Consider the following 17,429-nt stretch of genomic DNA (forward strand, 5'->3'; position numbering starts at 1 on the left):
GGCTGAAGTGAATTCAGGGGCTGATATTGATAAAATCTGTTTGAGGTTTGAGGAGTGCATTGTTTTTCAGCATTGATGGCAAACTTATGCAAAATACTGGATACATTTGTGTTCCATGTGTGTGGAATATAGGGAAAATAGGTGGTGTTCCCTTGATGTTCATCACACAAATTTTTTCTTGCATCATTTTACTGAATTCTTTTTGGGAAAATCTATGTGTTGCCCCGAAATTCAGAAGGCTGGTATCAGATTCCATGCTGAGCAGCTGTTGGGGAGCCATTTTCCACAGACCTTTATTAGCCAATATCAAAGGACACAGTTGTGCTGTGATTTTCCTATATATCCCCTTTGTTTTCCCCAAAGAACATCAGAATACTTTTATTTTGTTCAGGGAGTAAACTCTGCTAATAATCACAGGGCCCACTCCTCAAAGGAAATTCAGGAAGTTCAATTGAAAGCTGAATAATTTATAAGATAGAGACACATATACAATATATTGGTCTGCCGACTGCATTCCTTTGATGATGATGGACAGCAGTTATAAATATTGTTAAACTCAGAAATTCTATACTAAAAAAGGATGAAACATGAATCAGTTAATTACAATAGACATTAATTAATTTATTATAGGGAAACTTTGGATTAAGTATAGGATAAAACTTACCTCTGATTTATTTTTTGCCTATCTGCTATAATGAGTTGAAACACAGCATATCACAGTGGAAAGCAATAGTAATTTGAAATGCAAGTGTAATAAGAAGAAAGCAGTAAAATAATACATGAAAGTGGAATGAGAATATACAAGGCATGATTAAATGGATTCTCAGCTGGATAGGCTGAGCTCGTAGAACTTCTTGTGCTGTGGTTTAGGATGATGACAAATTGTCTAGTCCTTTCTGGTGGGCTGCTAAAGAAAATAATTTTGCAATTTGAGATGTGAAGACATGTACATGAGGAAATTAAATAGGTTCATGGGAGGATCTTTCTGTTGCAGATGCTTCTATAGGACAACACAATTAAGGAACGTGGGTTTAGGAGTGAAAAAAAATCAATCCTTCCCCAAAACAAAGAGGGAAAGAAGACTTTTAAGAAGTTACCAGCAGATCCAGAGTCTAAATTGAAATGTTTACATTCTTTACATTTGATATTTTATAAACAGAACTTCTCATACTGACTCTTGCAGTGCTGCAAGGGCTTAACCTTGACCTGTGCTGTTGTGATTTTTCCCATTTTCTTTTTGCCTGCATAAAATGTATCTAAAGCTGGATTTTTTTGCCTGCAGATACACACATTTTGTTAATCATTATTGTTGCATTCCAGTACCTGATATGGCTGACATACAAACAGTTGCACATGCTATCGATGAGTAAATCAGTTTGAAACTTAGGAACTAACCCCAGTAAATCTCATGTAAACTCACTTGTCTGTGTGAATGGTCTTTATGAGAATTGCTCACTTCAGCTGGTAAAAGGCAGAAACATCATTCTGGGCCATATATTAAGCTTCATCTTGTAATATATTATGGAACCAGTGAAAGGTACAGCATCTTAAGCATTTTTATTATAGTTATTTTACATCTTTAAGGGATGTTCTGGTCCTTTCCAGGATGTAGACCCATAGAGGACAATATCACAGATTAGAGATGTTCTATTTGCTGCTGTATTCAGTTTGCCCTGCCATCGTAGTGAAAAGGCATAGTAAAGCAACCCTAATTAGGCAGTGTAGGAACCCCTGGTATGCAATATTTTTCTTAGCCAGCTTTGTATTATTTCTGCTTGTCCTACGGTGCCTCAGGGGATGAGAAAAGTCTGACCCATTAATTAGAGAATTAGCTTAGAGTTGGGAAAGATGAGTTCAGGTTTTGTCTATGCCACAAATTTCCTGCAAGACACTTAGCTAAGTATTGACCAAAATTCAGCAGACATAAGGACAAGGGAATTATGGCAATACTTCCTCTGCTTTTGAAGCAGAATCATGTGTCCTTCCATGTTTCTGGTATCTTAATTACCCCTCTTAAAATACTTGAGTAGTCAGAAATCCTCACTCCCCTCATTAGCTGAAAAGAATTCTGTATACTTCTCTGTCACACTGTTCTTCTGTAAGGATATTGATGGAATGGCAGGGATGCACAAAGCAAAGTAATGCCTTGTGTTAGTTCAGATAGGGTATTACAAAGATACTGTCATGGTGACAAGCTCGTGTTTGCTCTTGGCAGTGTAAGTTTTCCTAATACGACCTTCTGAAAAAGCAAAGTTCATCAATCAAAATGTCACATGTTGCTAAATTTGCAGTTTATAAATTGTCACTATAAATGTAAGTAGTAGAAATCATCACATAAAATTGTACTTCTTTTTCTTTGTCTCTCTCCAGACTTAAATGGTTTAAAAAATGAGGCAGTAGGCTCTAAATTGCAGTTTCCAGGCAGCATCCCTGCTCCTGAGAGCAGGCATGGCTGTTTATGTTGCATGGGCCAGCCAGCTGTGATTGATCACAGGATGCTGCTGTTGTTAGCACACTAAAGAGAACAGTTATGTTAAAGCTAAAAATGCCAGGGCTGGGGAATATCACCAGTAAGAATTAGGAAAAAAAAATTTCTTGTGTTTTATTGGCTGTATAGCTCAGCCTGCCAGAATATCTAATCCCTAAATCATTGTGAAAATTGTTTGGGTTATAAAATCAAATTAAACCTGCTGTGAAAGGTCATGGTCTCTCTTCAGTGCGCTACCAGCTATGTGTATAAATCTCAATCCCTGATCAAGAGGAATGTACCACATAAGTAAAAATGCTTTTTAAGAGAAATCTGCTAATAATAGAGCTGATCATTTTTGTAGCAATCATTTAGGAAGTGTTGGAGTAATTGGATTAGAAGAGGTAAAATAATTTTGCTAGATCAGTGTAGCTTCTCAATGCTTAATCCCTCCTTTTTCTCCTGCTCTAACATTTTCTGAAGAAGGGTTATCATGTTGCTTTATTTTGATCAGTTTCTGGTTTCTAGCTTTTTATGTGATCTTAAATTATTCTTTTGTCTTTATGAATATTGGGTACTAAATTTTGGTGGGCAGAAAGAAATCGTAGCACACATGGTCCCATTTCACCTTTTTCACTCCAGATGAATGACTGTGTATTGCTGTAACTTGAAGTATTCCTTCTGAAGCCAAGGAAGACACAGAAGACTAATTTGAAAGCCAAATGCAGTTCGGAGAAACACGTCATTGATGAAATAGGGTTTGGGTCAGAGTTGAGTTAGGTCAGAACAGTGCTTCTCATACTGTAGAAATAAAGCTTTTATTAACAAGTCTACATTAAAAAAACCGCTTTCATACACTGAGACAGAAGAGGTGCAGAAGTACATTTGTACAGCACTACATCCATCTTCAGTGCACTGAAGAATGCCAAGGAAAGGAATATGTTTGATGAAAACAATAAAGACTCTTATCCAGTAAGTAGATAAAGTCAGCAGAAGGTACATTTTTTCTAGTCAATCAAAACTAGAAAGAAATTGCTTTAAAAAGTGTTTTTAGAAGCACGGTGGGCAGACAAAGCTATGTGTAAATTCTTACAAGCTCAGCAGTCCTTTCTGTGTACAAATATAGATATAGTTTATGACTCTGTAGTATGTCCTTATTAATGTTATTGCAAACAAAATTTAAAGAACAAAGTGTAGTCTAAAAGTTTCCTTTCTGCTTCCAGATACATTTTTGGGAAGGTGCGGAGGGAGTAGACACTGCCATTTCATGGCCACCTTGCACATTTCACTAGGAGGCTGCTCCTCTGCTGTTTGGGACAGACCAGTCCACACTGCTCAGCAGCTCTCAGTAGTATTGTCCCCAAATGACCCTGTGGATTGATTTCTATTTCACAATCATACAGAAGTTAAATATTATTGAAAATAGGATTCACTCTTGTTTTGCTCCCTTTCATGGCTTCCAGGGTGAAATTTATCTGCCCTAATGTAATGTCTTTTATATCGAAATTGTCTTTGGCTAGGCTGCTGTATAATCAATGGAGAGAAACAGACACTTCTAGGGCATGATTCATCTCCTCGGAAGGTAGACATCTAAGTAGGTCAGATGAATCAGACAGTGGAATAGCACATTCCTTACTAGAGAGAATAAAGAAAACCTAGGGATCAGCTCAGCTGTTGATGCATATATTGCAGGTATCTAAAATTAAGTGAAATGAACTTTATAGGAACTAAGTCAGAGTTCAGAGTCAGAAGAAAATATCCTACTCTTCAGGAAGCACCTTTTTCTTCAGAGCTCCTGGTTTCACTGCACTGGGGTGCACGTTCATAGTCATAGTTATGAGGTGATAAATTAAAAAAAAGTATTATACTCCCTCCTTCTCCTACTTAAGGTGTGCCTATTGAGTAGACTGAGTTGAATATGTAGATAATTGGTATACATTTCTCATCAGTTATTCCACTGGTTCCACAGTGGCATCATTTGTTTACTAGTCTCTGGTAATAACCTGCAGGTACATGATCTCATCTGGGTTTGGTTAGTCCTTGTGAACCGTTTCACAACCAGGTACTTTTTTCTCAATTTGAAACCTCTACAAGGAGAAAGAGAGGTGAAGATACGCATTTAATTTAGGATAGTAGACTAATTTGAATTGTGTCTCCATCATAATCATTACTGTTAGTGCCAGAGTTTCACTAAATGCCCCAGTAGATGGGGTGGTTAGTACAAATATACCTGAAAGTCTCCACAATGTATATTTTCAAGCCTAAAAAATTAATGTTGCAAAAAGGATCTCTGCTTTATCTAGTTTTCATTTGCTTGAACTATCAACCATAATCAAAAAAATGGAACATCCAAGATTGAAAAATGGCATTTATTATATATTTGAAATACAAAATCAACAAATAAATACTCGCCTAAAACACCTGAACACCAATTCAGCTTTTTCATATGCTGCTCTTCTCCCATTGTTTGCAAAACTCCAGATCCCAGCAACCCTGCAAGACTTTTGTCAGATGCATACCCAGGAGTAGCACAAGGATAACAGCCTGGAGTAAGCAGATTGGTAGTGAGGCTAGCAGGTGCCAAAACATGCTGTTTCATGACCCAGTGTAAAGATGCCAAAAATAATCTCAAATGTACTTCAGTAAATAAATGCAAAAACCCCTCAGGCTTCAGAAATACAATATGTAGAACTGTCTGAGATTAAGCAAGAAACTTAAAAGTTAGAAGACCAGTGTTCTAATTTCTACTCTGCAACAGATTAGCTGTGTTCAGATAGTAATGTATTTTGCCACTTAAATGTATGGCATGGTTTTCAGAAGGAACTGGGAGCAGAACTACAATGGATTCCACAGTCAAAAACATGAAATTAAGTTGCATCACATTCAAATGTTGACTACATATCTCTATCTCATTTCCCCTGTCTTTCAGAGTCACAGTATGTAGCTGTCCACATTTATGGTAATTTCAAATGTGTAAACAGCAATAAAAATTGATTTGCAAGTGCAAGTGTTTTAAAATCACTCTCTCTTCAAGTGTTGTAAAATTGCTTTATGTAAAATCCCTTTATCACTTAACAGGTTGTCCAGAGAAGTTGTGGATGCTCCATCTCTGGGAGTGTTCAAGACCAGGTTGGATGGTGGCCCTGAGTAACCTGGTGTAGTGGGTGGCAAACCTGCCCAGGCCAGGGGGATTGGAAATGATCTTTGAGGTCCCTTCCAACCTAAGCCTTTCTATGATTCTATGACTTTATTATTAAAGGTAAAAGAAGACGCCTGTCTATGGAACGTTTGTTTGATTAGCCCGAAAACTGCTTGCTGTAGATGAAGTCATGTCCAAATGGCCAAGGTTAAGCAACTGCATTTAACTTAAAAGACAGCAAGGGCATGACTATGCTGAGTGAACTTGAACTTGAAAAATACACAGTGAAATTGTGAGAATCATTGAAACATTTGGTGCTATGTAAAATAAGACCAATGCAATAAAATGTATGCCTGATATTGAAATACAGATGCAGGGATGAAAAGGAGGTAAAAAAGGAGGTGAAAAATTTTATTTGGATTTTGAATATTGTATTTAAATTTGAAATCGTTCTGCTACTGTGGGCCTTTCTGTATCTGCTGCTGATTCTATACTGTGTAGTATATCTAAAAGTATTTAGCAAAATAAGGGATAGTAATTGTCATAGAATCATAAAATATCCTGATTTGAAAGGGACCCACAAGGATCATCAAAGTCTAACTTGGAGCCCTGCACAGGAGAGCTCCAAAGAATCACACCATGTGCCTGAGGGCATTGTCCAAACACTTCCTGAACTCTGCCAGGCTTGGTGCTGTGACCACTTCCCTGGGCAGCCTGTTCCAGTGCCCAACCACCCTCTGGGGGACAAACCTTTTGTGCATGTGTAACCTCAACCTTCCCAGACACAGCTCCCTATCATTCCCTTGGGTCCTGCCACTGGTCACCAGAGGGAAGAGATTGGTGCCTGCCCCTTCTCTTCCCCTTGGGACGAAGCAATGAGGTTTACACCCGAGACAGAGGAACTATGCTTGCTCTAGTCTGACAGTTATGACAGCAGAATGATGACTGCTGTAGTTTGTAGTCACCTAAAGAAGGGCCCATGTGCTAAAATTTTCAGGGTGAAAAAGTATTTCCTGGTAACAAGCGCTTTATCTTCTATGAATTACGAATGCAAAGCCAAGAAATCCCAAGTTTAAAAGGTAAGGTATAGTAAATGATGCAGAAGTGACAGAAACTTAACCTTCCGAAGTTTATGAACGTGTGGATACAGTGTATGTTCTGAAGTACCCAGTGATCTGTCTCTGTGTTCTTTAGTTAAGAGGTTAGAACAGCAAAATCTTCTACACAGTCTGTCTATTCATCAGCAAGGCATGTAATTGGTGCCTGGTAAGCCAGGCAGTGCGCACGGAAACAAAACCAGAAAGCAAAAAACCCCAGACAACTGAAGTTCTACCTTAAATATATAGTCATTTATTACAAGTGTGATGATTCACATCTTGGAGTGCAAGAGAAAGTAAGGAATGAACCCATACAACAAAATATAATCTCTTATTAAATATGCTGGTGTAAGAGACATAGTCATTCTTAAAGGACAGAATATTTCAAATGGAAGCCACTTACTTTATCAGATATACAGATACGTGCATCTGCACACAAATAGCCCATGATTTTCACTAACAGAAAGGCACATCTATATGAAAAAGAGGAGGCAAAAGTTTTATTTGGCTTAGTTTTGTATGTCTTTGAGCAGGACTGATAAAAATAGCTGTGCTTTGTCTCTACACCTCTTGAATTTAATGGAACTCGAATATACTCTTTACTTGTGAGAATCAATCTTAGATTTCTTCTTGAACTCATGTACTTTAATTACTTCAGGTGACAATGGTGGGCAGCAGGAACTACTGTGATGTAGCACATTACACAGAAGATGGTCTCTGTACTTCAACTTGCTTCTGTTTATGATGCTAAAGGAAATTTTTGCCTAAAATTCATACTTTCTGTAGAAAATAAGAATAATTGGTAATGAAATAGCCATTCCATATTCCAGTTGTTATAACTCATTACAGTAGTGCATTTCCAATAGTCAAAAGTAAATTCTGCTTTTAACTGGATGAATAAAATACAGATTCTTAATATATGTCCTTTAATCAGATCTCAGGAGGATCTTCAGTTATTTCATATTATGTGTGGAAAATCTACATTAGAGTCCAAACACTCTAAAGCTAATACGTGCCAGAATTAACTTTGTTAAGGCAAATTAATTTAATCTCCCCCATGCATATGCATTGTGAAGACTTCTTTAATTACGTGATAACATGTTGTTTTTCCTTACAAGATCTTTTCCTCACTCAGTTCACAGGATATATAATAGTCACTTAATGAACAGCTGTTTCTTATTTTGTTTTCATGACATTGTTTAGTGTGTGCCCCCATACCTTGTTTACTACAGAATATTTAAGCCCTACTCTGAAGACACAGTTATTAATTATTACTAATTTCCTTTTGGGATTTTCCTAGTGATCATCACTGTAGTGCCTAAGTGATGAAAAAACATTAAATTAGCTTACTGCAGGCCTCTGAGGTTGGAGGACAGTATGATTTCCATTTTATGGCTGGGGAACCATGATCCAGAAGACCGTGTCGAAAAGGTGCCACTAATCTACAGGACCATCCCGAGGTGCTGAGGTCCAAAAGCCATGACTCATTACTGTCACAGGAAGTTTTCCGAGTCGGGTGTTCCCATCTCCAGCTATGTCTCTGAACATTCATCACTTCTGCAAATGCAAATGCTTTGTCTCAGTGAGTTACATAGGAAATTGAGAATATACTTTTAGTGACCAGCTGCAAAAAAGCTGGTTTGAATTACTGCAATGGAAAGGATATGTCAAGAAAAGATAGAATCCTGCTTTATAGGCCATCATCCAATTAACTTGACCATTATTGCTCCTCTTGCAATTGTGTCCCATTTTTAGTACATTTCTTCAAAATTCTTCACCAAGTAAAACTTCAGTACTCAGTTCTGATTCATCCTTACAGCAAAGCCTTTCTTTTGCATTGTGTGAGGCAGGTGTGTTCTGGGAACAATGGTATATGAGTCATGCCTTAGTCTCCATCATGATACCCATTCACAAGATGGGGGAAAATTTGGTTATACAGGCAACTTGGCACTTTAGACATCTTTGTCCCTGATTTGGTCACATGAAAAAAGTTACTTTGAAAATGGGTCTGTGTGAGAAAGAGAGATAGAAATAGAGGGAAAGATAAAGAGTACACACTTAAAATTTTAAAAATAAAAACTCATATCTTAACCCCCATGTGAATCATGAGACACTTGGCACCTTGCAATCCCCCCCACCACGTTGTACCATTCTTGTATTGTAAAGAAGTTGCATAGTATAATATTCTGTGAAAAATAGTGCTGGAGAAATAAGATACAAGATAACTATTTTCATTACCAGCAGACTTCACCGATATTTACTGATGGTACAGGAATCATGAGAAACTGAAATTTAGTTCCCAGGAGTCCCCAAAGAGTTTTTTAGTCATTACTGATTCTCTGCTTAATTCTCAGTGACCTTTCCTACCTCTGTGCACTCTGTTAGAACTCTGAGTGTACCCCAGTCCTGTGTCCTTAGCAGAACAGTTCTATTTCTCAGTGCTCCACTGGCTTCTCGTCCTGTGTTCTTTTTTTTTTACCACAAGCGTATTCCAAGTTCTTTGCCTCCTGTCTTCAGTGCCTTCCTACAGGCAGTGTCTGCATGTCTTCATCCCTCATTCCTCCAGGGTGGGATCCCGGCTTCCCAGCCAGAACTTCATTGTCAAGCTCTCTTTTCAGTTCCTCTGCCTCCAATTATCCATTGCTTGTCTCTTTGCACTCCTGTTCCAAATACTGCCATGAATTGTTGGTTCTTCCTCTGTCTTTCCTGTCTGCTGCTTCTTTTTCCTTTGGACAGTAGGGAACTGATAGAACTCTATTCATGTAAATATCATTGTAAATTTGAGAGCAAAGCCTCTATTTACTCTCGGACAACATTGCATGAGTTTAATTTCTTTCCTCAAAATTTGGACTTTAATCTAAATATCGGAGACAGAAGAGATTGCACCCATGACATATACTCAATACCTGACCCTAGTCCAGGAAAACCTTTCTATTCCTGCTGGATACATACCACATCTGCTTCCACTTAGGCATTTCTGCTTTTTCTCTCCATTGCTGGTCACCCCTTATCTGATAGTCAGTCTTGAATCCAGATAGTTTCTGCTAGATGGAAGCAGACTTCTGGAATGTTGCATGAATACAACCCCAGAATTCAGCACTGACATGAAACCTACTGGTTACTTGAGTTACAGATGCACCTGACATTCCAGTAACAGCTGGGCAGGTTAATATCTTCACCACTGGACAGATCCTGTGTCGAAAAGTGCTGCAATATCAATCTATGGAAATTTTACAATGCCAGATACTGTTCGGTTTAAGTATTGCACACTCATATATGATTTGAATCTAGAAGGGATGACTGGTTTATTTGATATCATACCTTGCTTAACACAGGCTAGATAAATTTATCGGTGTACTCTTGAATTGTTCTATGACTGAAGAAAGCCTGCTCATTATTTGATCTTGAATTTACAATATCAGATAGTGGTGGATTTACTTCTGTCCTCCATAAGTTGTCAAGCTTTGCTGAACTTCTGAAATGCTTCTAGAAATTGTAGCCAGCTCAAAGAAGGACTGAGCTAATACCTTCTTGTGAAAATTATATTCTATGTGAAAGACAGGTAGGTAGCACTCTCAAATACTCACTTTACATTGACTAATTATTGTATTTAATTTCCATACTTTCAAAATGCACAGTGTCTTGAAAGCTTCACAATACTGCCTTCTTCTTCTTCCACGGATTCTGTCTCTTTCATTGCATTGCACTTTGCTTTGTCATCTTTGTCAGCCTTATTCTTTTCCTGGCAAGAAACTTGGAAGAGCACATGATCAGTAAAAGAGTTGACGAAAAAAAAATATCAGAGCAGCATAAACTTTATAGTGGAGTCTGTGGAAATATTTAAATGAGAGCACGGACATTGGATTTGGGGCAAGACAATAATGATGGTTAGATTTGTTAGAATAAGTATGGGAGATTTGTTCTCAGTTCCCTGCTTTGTTCACATCTCTTCACTCTTGTCTCTCTGTGTCACAGTTCTTTATCAATAAAATAGGAGTAACACTGTCTCACAGATATTAAAATTGTTGCTTCACAGATACCATAGAAAGAAGGAAAAATAATTATATTCAACCTAGTGTAGTATTGCATCTTTTATGAGTCCTACAATATATGAGTACTCTAATACTGATGGTATGTCTCATATGAGCATTATGATTAATGGATTGGGAAGTTTTAAACCTAGGACAGCCGAATTTTCCAAACCTTCCCTTATTTCCACAGTTCTGAGCATTGTTTTATTATTTCCCCCCACCCTCTAGTGGTGCTCATACTTTCATGGTTTGCATTACTTTTTAGCTTCTCATAGCTACTCACTTCTGCTTGTATTTCAACATTGCTCCTGTTCCTCCAGAATTCCCTCTGCCATGTCCTTTTACTTTAAATTTGCCTGTTAAGAACAGCAAATCCTTCTCCTTTGAACTGTATGCCCCAAGTCAGTGTAAAGGGAGTTTTGGGGTTCATGAAGGTAGTGAGGTGTTGAGAGTGCTTATACCAATTAGAAGATGAATAGAAATAACAGTCAAATATAGTACAAATATATAACTACTCTCTGGAGAAGAAAGCACATAGATCTGTTTGCACAGCAGGAGTCGCTGAGTTGGGTGAAGCAGCTCTTGATCTGAATGACATTTTCTTAACTCAGGAGGAATTATTTGTGGAGTTAGTAAGAGCTTAGTTGTAACAGGGAGGAACTGAGCTGTGCACTGACCATGCTGTACTCACTGTGCTTTGCACTGTCCTCTTTGTTTTCATAGTTGGAGTAGCCCAAGGTAAATGTGAGCTCTCTTGAACTGAATCACTGCTTTGATGCTCAGGTCTGTGTATTTAGGGACATATTCTATAGTCTGTGCTGAGATGTACTAAAATTATTTCCAAGTTAATTCTATTATGGGAAGACCTGTCTGTCTTCTGTGGACAAATTGTTCAAACAGCAGAATTCAACCACTGTGGAAGTGCATTGAGTTTCTTTTCTTGCTGCAGCAAGAAAAGCATGGCCACAACCCAACTCACACATAGGATGATGATGCAGGTTTATGTGCTGTCAAAGTTCACTGATTTTCCTATGGAGAGTTAAGACTAGAAGTGTGTAAAGCCCAGATCAGTTAGAGCCTTGTCAGCCACCACCACCTCACTCAGCCTTGAGCATAAAGAACAGTTCCCAGTTCACACTGGTCTTAAATACTGGCTAGCATGGCATGATGAATAGCTCAGACCATTTTGTAGAGCTAAGGGTCTGTCCATTCTAGGTCACAGTGGACAACAAGGAAAAAGCAGCACTGATCCCTTCCTTCTCCAGGAAGTTGGAATTTTGTAGATCTCAGCTGCTGTGAGCTGGTGGTCAAGAAAGTGAGTCCTCAGAAAACTAGAAGCAAAGACTAAACTCTTTTCTCCAAACAAATTAGATAGAACACATACAAATTCATATACAGTTTGTGAAGATGGGAGAAAGTCTCATGCTGGCTGTATTTCTTGCCGAATAATTGCTTAAAGTGTAGATGTGGACCAGGAATATGATCAGTGTAGAAATGTAATGAATTTTACTGGAGCTAGTAAATGTTGTCCTCCCACTAGATTACTAAAAACCTGCATGTTAAATGCAGACAAAAAGGGATCTTTATTGATTGCTGGATTTCACACATGACACAATGATGACATTCTTGAAATAGAGTCTAATTACTAAGGGAGAAGGATTTTATTGTATTTGAATTGAAATACTCTTTTACAGAACCTTTTTTGTCCTGACAAACGTATTCTAGTTCATACTTCTACATTTTTAATAAAAAAAACAGGCCAAATTTTCTTCTCATCTGGTCTTAATCTGGAAAGTGATTCTTTTAAATTAAGAATGATAAGTCTTATTCTACAACCTTAGTTATGTGAATAGTTCCTCAGTGACTATTCTGTTTATCAGTGCCAAGGATATCTAAGATCAGAAAGTGCTTTCCTTTCATTTCCTGAAAACTAAAAGAAATCTGTTTCCAGTTCTCAGAGAAGCTTTAGGATGCTTGGGGCTTTGTCCGCCGTAACAGTTTACACTCCCTAATGATGTGCAACATTCTTACCTGTTTTCTTTCTGAGTGCTGCATAATGAGTACTTGAACACAAACCAAGCTAAAATTGAGGAGGGTAAAATGTAATAACACATTGATACAAATAGAGTATTATCCTCAGTCAGAAGACTTGTGTTCCACTGAAAGCATTTTCATGCTCTACATGCCTTTCTCCTTTCCCTTAACTGGCTGCCCGGAGAAGTGGTCGAGTCACCACTCCTGGAGGTATTTAGAAGACCTGTAGATGAGGGATTTATGGATATGGTTTAGTGGTGGATTTGGCGTGCTGTGCTAATGCTGGACTCAATGATCTTAAAGGTGTTTTCTAACCTAAATGATTCTATGTACTTAGGTAAACCCTTCAAAAGCAAATGTCCTTTTTTTAGCATAGTTTGATGAGGAGTTCCTTGTACAACTGGAGTTATGCACTGACTCTTGAGCTGTTAAAGGCAGAAGATGGTAACATCAAGAAATCAGCCTTTTTGTTACCTAAATAAGCAATTTTGATTGTGTTTTGATGCAGAATGTCTAAGAGAGCATTTTGCTACACCTAATGCTTGCCAGTTTGATTAAGATCATGTGCTACTTAGTTTTCAGGTGTTATTATTACTTAGAGATCTTTCCATTTTATAAGATGCCTCTGAGAAATACGTGGTTTTGAATATTCAGTAGTAAAACTTGCTGTAAACTTTCAGTAAAATTCTGCTAGTGGTTCTTCAAGATTATAAATGGAGCTTTATTTATTGTTTTAGAGTTTTGAAAGAACAAGAGCACATTATATTCCAACCAGATATGTTTTGTAATGCACTCCTACATTTAGTGGTGTTAATTATTGGTAGGGAATATACTCATTGTATGACCAAGAAGGGATAGTCCTGTGTCAGCTCTGAACAGCTGGGAAAGATCAGAGCTAGAAAAGATTAGAGCCCCTAAACTGCTCTGAAAATTGCTGTAGGAAAGGTCCTACACTGAAGTTGTGATCTTTGCTCTCTTCTTCTGTATAGTTAGGAATCTGGGCCTCTGATTTTTACTTTTAGCATTTACACTGAAACTTCACATGTATTTTGGTTGGCAGCACAGATAGGTAAGGTATAATTTACCAACAAAAGTGCCTTTAGAAATTCAGGTCTTCTCCTGCATCTGTTCTTTCCTTGGAAGAAGACTAGTGTTAACTAACCTAGAAATCTAACATTCTGTTACAACACACTTCTGGCACTGCTGTCATGCTTCCTTTTTCATAATCTTTCAAAATCCTGGTAGTGTCTGGGATTTTGATCTACCCAAATGGCCCATTATAAATCTCTCTGATGTCAAATATTAAGTGAATCTAATTTTGATGAAAGATTTGCCCAGATCCCATATTGTTACCTATTTGCTCTTTTTCAGAGAGGCAAAAGGCTCTGAAATTTTGGTCAGGTCATTAACATGAGAATGTTTTATGTTCATAAAAAGAGGCTATTACACTTGAAAGATGAGAAACTTACAGAAATCCTTTGCTTTCAACTGTGGTAAAAGGATTCCGACATATTCATACTTATTGACCATTAAAGCATGAATAGAGAGAATTTTAATAGGAAATATGGCTATCAAATTTTTATTTATGTCTAGTTTTCCCTTCAGTTGCCTTTAGTTTCCAGTTTGGATCAATTTATCTTGTTATCAGATTTCAAAGATGATTCACATTCTTTAATACATGTATAGTATTGACTGGGCTTTTATAAAGGGCCAGACTTCTAAGCTGCTTATTGCCTCAGCTGCTGAGGCTTTTATATAACACCAGATACTTCACACACTTCCGGATGTGAATGTGCCTTCTAAGGGCCCATATTATGCATCAGGCTGACGAGCCGCTGACCAGGGGAAATAATGACCCAGCACACCCCGCACCGGATGAAACAAAGGCACCAAAGTGAATATTTATTAAGGAATAACATGGATATTTATGGGGTTCTTAGGAAAGGTTCTGGAGCTTGGACAGGATTGGGTAAGGGTAGTGACAGAGTGAGTAACTGGGCAACCGGATAGCCAGTGGGGAACAACTCCTCAAATGACGGGAGAACTAACCAACAGGAAACCAGGGGTTAGGGCAGAGGTGGAAAAGGATAGGGCAGGGAGATAACAAATAAAACTTTCCAAACCAAGAACCGTACAGTAAATTGCATAACTTTTAAACTTCAACAACAAAAGTGTCCCATGTATGTAGCTGGGCTGGGCTGGGCTGCTCCTCAGTGTTGGCCGCCTTGGAGGTCCATTTTAGCATTCTCCCACATCAAACTATGTTGAAATTGTGATGATTTCTTCACACACATCCAAACTGTTAAACTGGGAAATGATTATTCCATCTCTTCATTCTATCTCCCCCTCTTTTGTCCTTCTTACACAGAATTGCAGTAATTCATGTAGGAACAGATCTCTTACAGTCAACTAGTCCTCCCTCTTTCTCATAGCAAAGCCAGCTTCAAAGATAGATCAGGTTTCTTGGAGCTTTGCACTGCTTTCAGTGTCTCCAAGTATGGAGGTTCCAGATTCCACAAACTCTTTCTGTACCCTGTCCCACCAGCACTGTGATTTTTTGGTGTTGTTTTTATACAGGAATCTAGATATGCTACTATTCTACTGTTCTTTGGATGCAAATGTAGATGTTCTTCAAATCTTCTCTTTTTCCACAGTGATCCCTATTTACCCTGTTTCCTGACTGACCTCCTTTATACTTGCCATCATTGTCTTTTGTTTTTCTCTTGACCATGTCTCTATAGCTTCTTCCTTTCATAATTCAAGAGTATATTAGTGTTTATTATTCCAAATCCTTAGAAAACCACCCTGTTTGCCTCTCTGTTGCTTCCCACTGTTGCTCCAAGACGTGTTATTTGTGCATTCACATTGTGTTGTGTTCAAAGCATCTGATCTCCAGTGCTGTTGTAAACACCTTCTAATTGTCTTCTGACCTTGTTAGCTGAAACCACTCACCAAATTGTGTAATGATTCTCTCTTAGCCAGTTTCTCCTCCTCTCACACTGTCATTTTTGATCTCTTTAAATCTCATCGTAGTTTTTATCCTTGGCTTCATTCTTTGCTTGTTTTCCTCCTAATCCTTAATCATTCATTTCACTCATCTTTGGAACTTCCTGATCCGACTTCTGCCAAAATCCTAAGGATTTTTAGTTTTGATCCATCTCTCCTTTCCTTTTACACATCGCTTTTCCAGTCCTTTGACATGTCTGTGCTGCTGACACAGATTTATATCTGTACTCCAGATATTATAGTAAGAGCTCAAGACAGTCATGCTTCAAAAAACGGCTTCCGTCTTACTCCGTCTTACTCCCCCCTTACTGCTTGTTTTCTCAGTCCCCATCTTTTATGTCAGGCCCCTAATACAGGCCTTACTTTTGACTCAGGCCTCTTCAGATTCTCCTGTCAAGGTTATGTATAAATATTTCCGTTTCCTTTCGTCATAACACATTTAAGCTGTGGTTCTTAATCTCATGTCAGTAAATCTATTGAAGTTCTCTTATGATGTATCTACACCATGTATTGCAATATACCTTCTAAGGACTTGGCATAGTATCCATGCAGTTTTTATCTAGAAATCTTTGGGAGTATAACAATAAAACTAATTCATATATGTAAGTAACTGATAAGAGTGAGTCAATTGTGCATTGTTAAAGTATGCTTGAATATGGGGCCGTTTGTATGAGATTGAGGTGAAAGGGGGAAATGTTGCAGTAGGGAAACCCATCTCAGGAAATCTGCTTCATAAATTTCACCACCGAGTTTTATCTTTACTTCATCCTTGCCTTTCTGCTGCACTCAGAATGTAAAAATGTGTGTTAGTTTATCTCTGAATTTAGCTTGATGTTACTATACATAAATGCACAAAAGTGGAAAGTAGGGACGGATCCTTTGCTTTGCGTTGTTGTATTTTGACAATTACTCATCAGTGCTGTAAATTTGGATTCATTTTGTCATATTAAATCCTCACTAAAAATTCACTCTGCATAAGGCAAACAGGATCCTGAAAATGCACATACTGCTCACCTGGTGTGCTTGCTCTTTATCACAAGATTAAATATGCTTCTGAGGCTGAAAAATGATCTTACCGAAGTCAACATTTATGCCAGTAATGTGGTAGAAAAGGCAAAAAGTGTCCAAGCTCAGAAGTCAGTGAAGCTGCTGAAATACAAGCTCTCAGAACACATTTGTGTCATGGTGTAAGCATGTTGTATTGATTCCTGGGACAGACAGCTGGGTCTTGGAAAGACAGATGAGAGTAAGGGTAAACAGGAGGGCCTGAAGTCAGTCTACAAACTGTTTTTATTTTGAAAAGCTTTTAATTTCAAAAAGCATTTGAGAACTAAGATGAGAACACACTAAGAAGACAGAGTTTAATTCCCCTAATATAATGTTGAAGTCTTTTACTTTTTTTTTCTTAAAAATGCCCCAAAACATACAAATAATGAGAAGGGCACTATGACTTGAGTGATAAAACTATCACACAGCAAACCAATAGTGTTAAATAAATGGAAATTTATTTTGCTTTAAGTTTTACAAGCCTCCATATTCCTTTTTTTTTTTTTTTAATTTTTGTATTTGACTTTTATCCACTGACTTCTATGAGAACTCAACACAGGTATTTTATGGGACTTTCTCTTTTAGCTGTACTGTATGTGATCTTTAGT

General features: G+C 37.9%; 1 protein-coding gene across 16 annotated transcripts in view; it reads left to right on the top strand.

Moving 5' to 3' along the window:
* MYT1L (myelin transcription factor 1 like) overlaps window positions 1-17,429 on the top strand; it is a 298,788-nt gene that overhangs the window by 82,108 nt on the left and 199,251 nt on the right. The gene's annotated exons all lie outside the window — the stretch shown is intronic.

This window comes from Pithys albifrons, chromosome 2, assembly GCF_047495875.1.
Source record: "Pithys albifrons albifrons isolate INPA30051 chromosome 2, PitAlb_v1, whole genome shotgun sequence".
In the NCBI taxonomy this organism is placed as follows: Eukaryota; Metazoa; Chordata; class Aves; order Passeriformes; family Thamnophilidae; genus Pithys; species Pithys albifrons.